The 6984-nt window shown below is 54.8% G+C and overlaps 1 long non-coding RNA gene across 2 annotated transcripts; it reads right to left on the bottom strand.

Moving 5' to 3' along the window:
* Window positions 1-468: 468 nt before the first annotated feature.
* LOC116821803 (uncharacterized) lies at window positions 469-5509 on the bottom strand. Of its 2 annotated transcripts, XR_012655459.1 has the most exons (5): window positions 3531-5509; window positions 3196-3423; window positions 2615-2971; window positions 1551-1573; window positions 469-671 (listed from the first exon to the last, which is right to left on the bottom strand). It is a non-coding gene; the product is annotated as an uncharacterized LOC116821803 (long non-coding RNA). The 2 variants fall into 2 exon arrangements; XR_012655458.1 differs by lacking the exons at window positions 469-671; window positions 1551-1573 and adding an exon at window positions 2417-2466.
* Window positions 5510-6984: the final 1475 nt, after the last annotated feature.

Below are 6984 nucleotides of genomic sequence, written 5' to 3'. Positions count from 1 at the left end.
CAGTTGCAACAGTGCCACACAGAGGCACAAGAACCTCTCTGCTCCTACTCGAGATTCTCCTGTTTATGCTCCCAGGCTGGCATTAGCCCTTCTGGCCAGTGTTACACTGGGAGCTCATGTCCAGCTGATCATCCACCATGACACCCAGGGTAGAGTCCCTCAGCCTGTACCTGGGGCCTGCACCCTTTGTTCCTAGTGGCACATTTACATTCAGCCGTACTGAAACATACAGTGTTTCAGACCACTGTGTCACTGACTTGTCCTCTTCGTTATTCACCACTCCTCTAGTCTTTGGGTCATCTGAGAACTTCATCCGTGTTGGTTTTGTTTTCTTGCAGGTCATTGATAAAACTGTTAAATAGTGTAGGGCCAAGACCCCATCCCGGTAGGACCCCACTGGAAACAAACTCGCTTGATAATGAGAACCCCCATTTACAATTATCTTTTGAGACCTACCACGAGCCAGTTTTTAATCCATTCAATGTGGGGACAGGTTCATTTTATATCATTCTAGTTTTTAATCAAAATGTTGTGTGATACCAAGTCTAATGTGAACACTAAGTGAGGTGTCTACACTGACACTGCATCGCTCTACCTATGTCGCATGAAGCTCCGCGCCTCTGGCCACTCTACCTACATTGTGCCAAGTTCCACGCCTCTGGCCACTCTACCTACATTGTGCCAAGCTCCGCGCTGCTCGCCGCTCTACCTACATTGTGCCAAGCTCACCTCTGCACTCTACCTACATTGATGCCAGCAAGCTCCGCGTCCTGCATCGTCCGCTCTTACCTCGTACTTTGCCAAGCTTCTCACGCTCATCGCCACTCCTACGATTTCGTGTGAAGTTCTCACGCCTCTCACCGCTCTACCGTACGTTTGCGCAAAGCTCACGCCTACTGACCAACTCTACCTAACTTGCCCAAGCTCCACGCCTCTGGCGCTCACCTACGCTGCTGCCAAGCTCACGCCTCTGGCCACTCACACTAATCGTGCTGAAGCTCCGTCCTGGCTCTACTCGCCATCCTACGTTGGCCAAGCTCCCCCTCTGGCCACTCTACTCAATGTGCCAAGTTCCACCTCTGGCACTCTACCTACGTCGTGTGCAAGCTCCCGCGCTGCTCGCCTGCTCTACTACGTTGTGCCAAGCTCCACACCTCTGGCCATCTACTACGTTGTGCCAAGCTCCCGCCTCTGGCCACTCTACCTACGTTGCGCGCAAGCTCCGCCTCTGACCACTCTACCTACTTGACGCCAACTCCGGCCTCTGCCGCTCTACTAGCCGCGCAACTCGCGCGGCCGCTCTACCTACGTCGTGCCAAGCTCACCCTCTGCCTCACCTACGCATGTGAGCTCCGCGCTGCTCGCCGCTCTACCTCGTGTCCAAGCCTACCGCCTCTGACCACTCTGCCTACTTGGCCCAATGCAACTCCCCTCTGCCTTTACTACGTTGCAAGCTCCGCCCCTCTGGCACTCTACATAACGTCGTGTGAATCTCGCGCTGCTCGCTGTCTACCTACGTTGCGCCAAGCTCCACGCCTCTACCACTCTACCTACGTCGCGCCAAGCTCCGCTCCTCTTGGCCACTCTACCTACGTTGCGCCAAGCTCCTCCGCTCTTGGCACTCTACCTACGTTGTGCAAGTCCGCGCTTCTGGCCGCTCTACCTACGTTGCGCCAAGCTCCCCTGCCCCAGCTCTCCTCATTCCGACCCACCCTCTGGCCGCTCTACCTACGTGCTGGCCAGCTCCGCACTGTTCGCCGCTCTACCTATGTTGTCAAGCTCCACGCCTCTGGCCACTCTACCTACATTGTGCAAGTCCACGCCTCTGGCCACTCTATCCTACGATTTGCTGCAAGCTCCGCGCTGCTCGCCGCTCTATCCTACGTTGTGCCAAGCTCCACGCCTCTGACCACTCTGCCTACATTGCCCGTCCATACGCTACTGCTGGCCGCTCTACTACGTTGCGCCAAGCTCCGCTCCTCTGGCCTCTCTACCTACGTTGCGCCAAGCTCCACGCCTCCTGACCGCTCCACATACGTTTGCGCCAAGGCCGCCACGGCCTCTGGCCACTCCACACTTACATTGCATGTCTGGCAAAATCCGGCTCGGCTGCTGCCATACTCCACCTACGATTGCGTCAAGACTCCGGCGCTTTGGCACCTCTACGCCTACGTTGCGCAAGCTCCGCGTCCTCTGGCCGTACTACCCTACGTTGCGCCCAGCTCCACGCCTCTGGCCGCTTATACGTGCGCATGCCACGGCTTCAGCTCTACCTACAGTGATTGTGCCGCCTCTACCTACATTGTGCAAGTTCCACGCCTCTGGCCACTCTACCTACGTCGTTGAAGCTCCGCGTGCTCGCCGCTCTACCTACGTTGTGCCAAGCTCCACGCCTCTGACCACTCTGCCTACTTTGCAAGCTCCACGCCTCTGGCCACTCTACCTACGTCGTGCCAAGCTCCGCACCTCGGCCATCTTACCTACGTCGTGTGAAGCTCCGCGCTGCTCGCCGCTCTACCTACGTTGTGCAAGCTCCACGCCTCGACCACTCTGCCTACTTTGTGCAAGCTCCACGCTCTGGCGCTCTACCTACGACGTCGTGCAAGCTCCGCACCTCTGGCCACTCTACCTACGTCGTGTGAAGCTCCGCGCTGCTCGCTGCTCTACCTACTTTGCGCCAAGCTCCACGCCTCTGACCACTCTACCTACGTTGCGCCAAGCTCCGCTCCTCTGGCCACTCTACCTACATTGCGCCAAGCTCCACGCCTCTGGCCACTCTACCTACGTTGTGCCAAGCTCCGCGCCTCTGGCCACTCTACCTACATTGTGCCAAGCTCCATGCCTCTGGCCGCTCTACCTACGTTGCGCCAAGCTCCGCACTGCTCGCCGCTCTACCTACGTTGCGCCAAGCTCCACGCCTCTGGCCGCTCTACCTACATTGCGTGAAGCTCCACGCCTCTGGCCGCTCTACCTACGTTGTGCCAAGCTCCGCACTGCTCGCCGCTCTATGTTGTGCCAAGCTCCACGCCTCTGGCCATTCTACCTACGTTGCGCCAAGCTCCACGCCTCTGGCCACTCTACCTACGTTGCGCCAAGCTCCACGCCTCTGGCCACTCTACCTACGTTGCGCGAAGCTCCGCACTGCTCACCACTCTACCTACATTGCGCGAAGCTCCGCACTGTTCACCACCCTACCTACACTGCGCGAAGCTCCGCGCCTCTGGCCGCTCTACCTACGTTGTGCCAAGCTCCACGCCTCTGGCCACTCTACCTATGTTGCGCGAAGCTCCACACTGCTCGCCACTCTACCTACGTTGTGCCCAGCTCCGCGCCTCTGGCCGCTCTACCTACATTGTGCCCAGCTCCGCGCCTCTGGCCGCTCTACCTACATTGCGCGAAGCTCCACACCTCTGGCCACTCTACCTACATCATGTGAAGCTCCACGCTGCTCACCCCATGTCGTGAAAAGCTCCGTGCCTCTGGCCACTCTACCTATGTTGTGCAAAGCTCTGCGCCTCTGGCCACTCTACCTACGTTGTGCCAAGCTCCGCGCCTCTGGCCACTCTACCTACGTTGCGCCAAGCTCCGCGCCTCTGGTCACTCTACCTATGTTGTGCCAAGCTCCGCTCCTCTGGCCACTCTACCTACATCACGTGAAGCTCCACGCTGCTCGCCCCATGTCGTGCAAAGCTCCGTGCCTCTGGCTGCTCTACCTACATTGCATGAAGCTCCGTGCCTCTCGGAGTGGTGGTTTTCTCAGCATGGCAGGGGCGTTCCACCAACAGGAGATGCAGTGCAGCATATACTCATCCAATGTTTTGTCAATGAAACTGACTTCTGTCAACAAAACTGTGTAGTGTGGACAAGGCCTTAGAGAAGTCTGAGTATGTTATGTCAACTGTTATCTTTACCAGTCAAACTTGTCATCTCATAAAAAATACATCGTTAGTTTGACACGGTCTATTTCCCATAAAGCCGTGATGTTTGCCATTAATTATACCACCCTCCTTTAATTCTTTATTAACCAAGTTCTGTATCAGCTGCTCCATTTGTTACACCTCCCCCAGATCGGTGCTACAACCCCAGCTTTGGAACAGCCTCTTGGAGGAACTCTTCAGTGGGCCAGACCCCTCAGCAGGTCCCACTCTTCCTTCAGAGCAGGCCATGCAGCTACACCACCTCCGGAGACGGGACTTCCCTGGCTCTAGCTCTTACTACTTCTGGGTGCAAGGGCACCGGCCAGTGGCCTTTGGTGAGATCTGTGGTAATGAGATACCAGGCCCCGCCCCAACTTGTCTAGGGTCTCATCAGTCAAGAGCACGGGGTAGGCATCAGACATACTGATGGCACTGAGCTTCGGATGGTCCCCACTGAACCAGATCAACCCGTCCTTCTTGGGGATCAGTCCCACAGGCAAGGCCCAGGGGTTGGAGGATGGCTGGGTCACCCCTAAAGCCAGCATGTCCTTGCCCTCTCTCTCCAGGTCCTGGGCTGGTTTCCTGTCTGCAGCAGACACCAAGTAATGCCCAGCATGTGCGGTATCTGTTTGCCCTTGGTGCCAAAGGCATTTAAGAGACTTTTCCTTTGAGTTGCTAGTGACTCACAAACAGGTGACAGAGTGCCCCTTCTCCTCCCCTTTTGCCCACTCTTCTCACAAACGTTACCATCAGGGCTTTGAGATCCCTACGTGGGGATCTCCTCGGGTCAGCTACCCCCACGTTGCCTTTCCCCAGGTCCCACATCTGGAGCAGCCCCACTGGTTAGTTTCCCAGGACCCAGGCTTGGCCTCATCCCTTTGGGTTCATTTTCATACCCAAACCCACAAACATCTGCCAACCAGCCTGCATGGTGCAGCTCCTCCAGCTTCCTACTACCACCAGGTTCAGCTTGCAGGACAGATCCTGGCGTTGCTCAGACCCGAGCAGCTCATAAAAACGTGTGCGGAGACAAACTCCCATCTGGGGGCAGGGGAGGCTTCCACGTACATCGATCTCTTGGGCACTGCACACGCCAAAACCTAGTCCTGTGAGCACCACGCCCTCCATCTGGCTGTGCACCTCTATCACCAGGGATCGGGCAGGGGCGAGAGGGTGGGACCAGGCTCAAAGCGCAGCCGTCTCAAAGACCAAGGTCTGTATCGCCCTCCCTTAAACTGGGCACTTGGTACAACATAGGTGCCCGTAGACTCTCCCCACTCATCCCTCAATGGGACCTTATGCTTGTCCACATCCAGGGGCAGCTGTGGCTGCTTTTCCTGGTATATCCAGTGTCTCAGTCAGCTCCCTGCCTTGTGTGCACCACTGGGCTCCCTCCCTCCCTCTGCTGCAGCTCCAGAGATGGGAATTGGGTGTGAGGACGCCCTGCTGCTGCATTCATTGCCCTTGTGCTCTCAGGACCCCGCCTGCATCTGACCAGCCTTCTCCAGTCATGCAACCAGCTGCACCCCGCACAGCTCTGCCATGCTCTTCCTAGGGAGGGGGGTCTCACGGACCCACAGGGTCGGGGCTCTGACCCCGAACCTGGGAACAGTCCCTGGGAGGAGCCTTCAGCGGGCCAGACCCCCGGGTCTCACTCCTCCCCCAGGATGAGCCATGCGGCCTCCTCGCCTCCTCCCATTGCTGGGCACCTGGGAGCAGTGATTTCCCTACACCCCCCGCCCCCCAGTTTTGTGAGCTAGTTACATACCAATTTAGTGACTGTTTGGAAATCTGAATTTAAACTGAAACATTAATACACACTTTAAAAGCTTATACAGTGTATGATAAAATATGTGTATCTGAAAAATATAATAGATTTGAAAAGTATGAACATAGACTAGTCTCCCTGCTTCCTTATACAGCGGTTGTTTTTTATGTCAGTGCATTCATTTCAGTGATGTTGGCCAACCTAAGAATTTCAAATGATGATTTGTAAGCAAAGTCTAAATGAGCTTTCCCTGACAGCTAGTGAAGAGCTGGGGCTGTGGGGAAAGGCTTCAGGGCCAGATTATATTTACATTCACACCTAATCTACCTAGGGATCCAGCAAACACAGCTGTGCTGTCCAAGAGATAGATTTTGGCTGGGGTTGGGTTACAAACCACTTGAATGTGGGGGGAATGGGGGATGAAATGTCCTTATTGTATGAGTAAAGGGCAGTAGAACTGTACTTAGCCTGAGATGACTTGAAGGCATCAAGAGAGAGTGTGGGGACCTGTCCCTCTCCACTGTTTAAAGACAGAGCTGATTAGGCTCCATAGAGAGTCTTTTCTTCTGTTAAGTGACCACTGCAGCTGAAATCACTGACAATCAGGTCTAAGTGCTTAGTCCTGTTGTGGGGACAGTGTTCCTGTGGGGACAGTGTTTTTGTGTAACAGACAGTCCAGGCTGCACTAGCAGTGAGCGAGGTTCCCACACTGAGAACTCAGCTGAAATCACTGAGAGCTGGTGGAACCTCAAGAACCAAGTTGCAGAGGTCACAGTGGCAGGTGGCAGCAGAAGGTGACTGCGCAGGGCCATTGGCAAACAGAGCAGTGGAGTGAACGGTGAGCAGCTGACAATGAACAGACGTGGCCAGAGCGAACAGTGAGCAGCTGGAGGAACGAGCAAGGTGCCTTCTTGTCCCCCACCTGGAAGTGTACTGACATGAAAGCACCTCTGAACTCCGAGTCTCCACTGACCCAGGACAACACCGGAGTGGAGTGTGGTGGAGGGAAAAGTGAGGGGCATGTTAAATAAACATTTGTTTGTTGGACTATATTTTAGTCACTTTGCTCCAGAATGCTAGATTTGTGACTGGGAATGGAAACTTATAAATGTTTCCTAGTAGGCCAAGATTTTTAAAATGCATATTTGCCAAGGTTATTATCTCACATTGTTGCTATCTTGAGAGGTCATGTATGTTGGGAGTTTTTGTACTAAACATTTTTATTATTATAATTAATTTTTACATAAGAATGGTCATACTGGGTCAGACCAATAGGTCCATATAGCCCAGTACCTGTCT

This window comes from Chelonoidis abingdonii, chromosome 3 (assembly GCF_003597395.2).
Source record: "Chelonoidis abingdonii isolate Lonesome George chromosome 3, CheloAbing_2.0, whole genome shotgun sequence".
Taxonomy (NCBI): Eukaryota; Metazoa; Chordata; order Testudines; family Testudinidae; genus Chelonoidis; species Chelonoidis abingdonii.
This window is presented reverse-complemented; position numbering and strand designations above follow the sequence as displayed.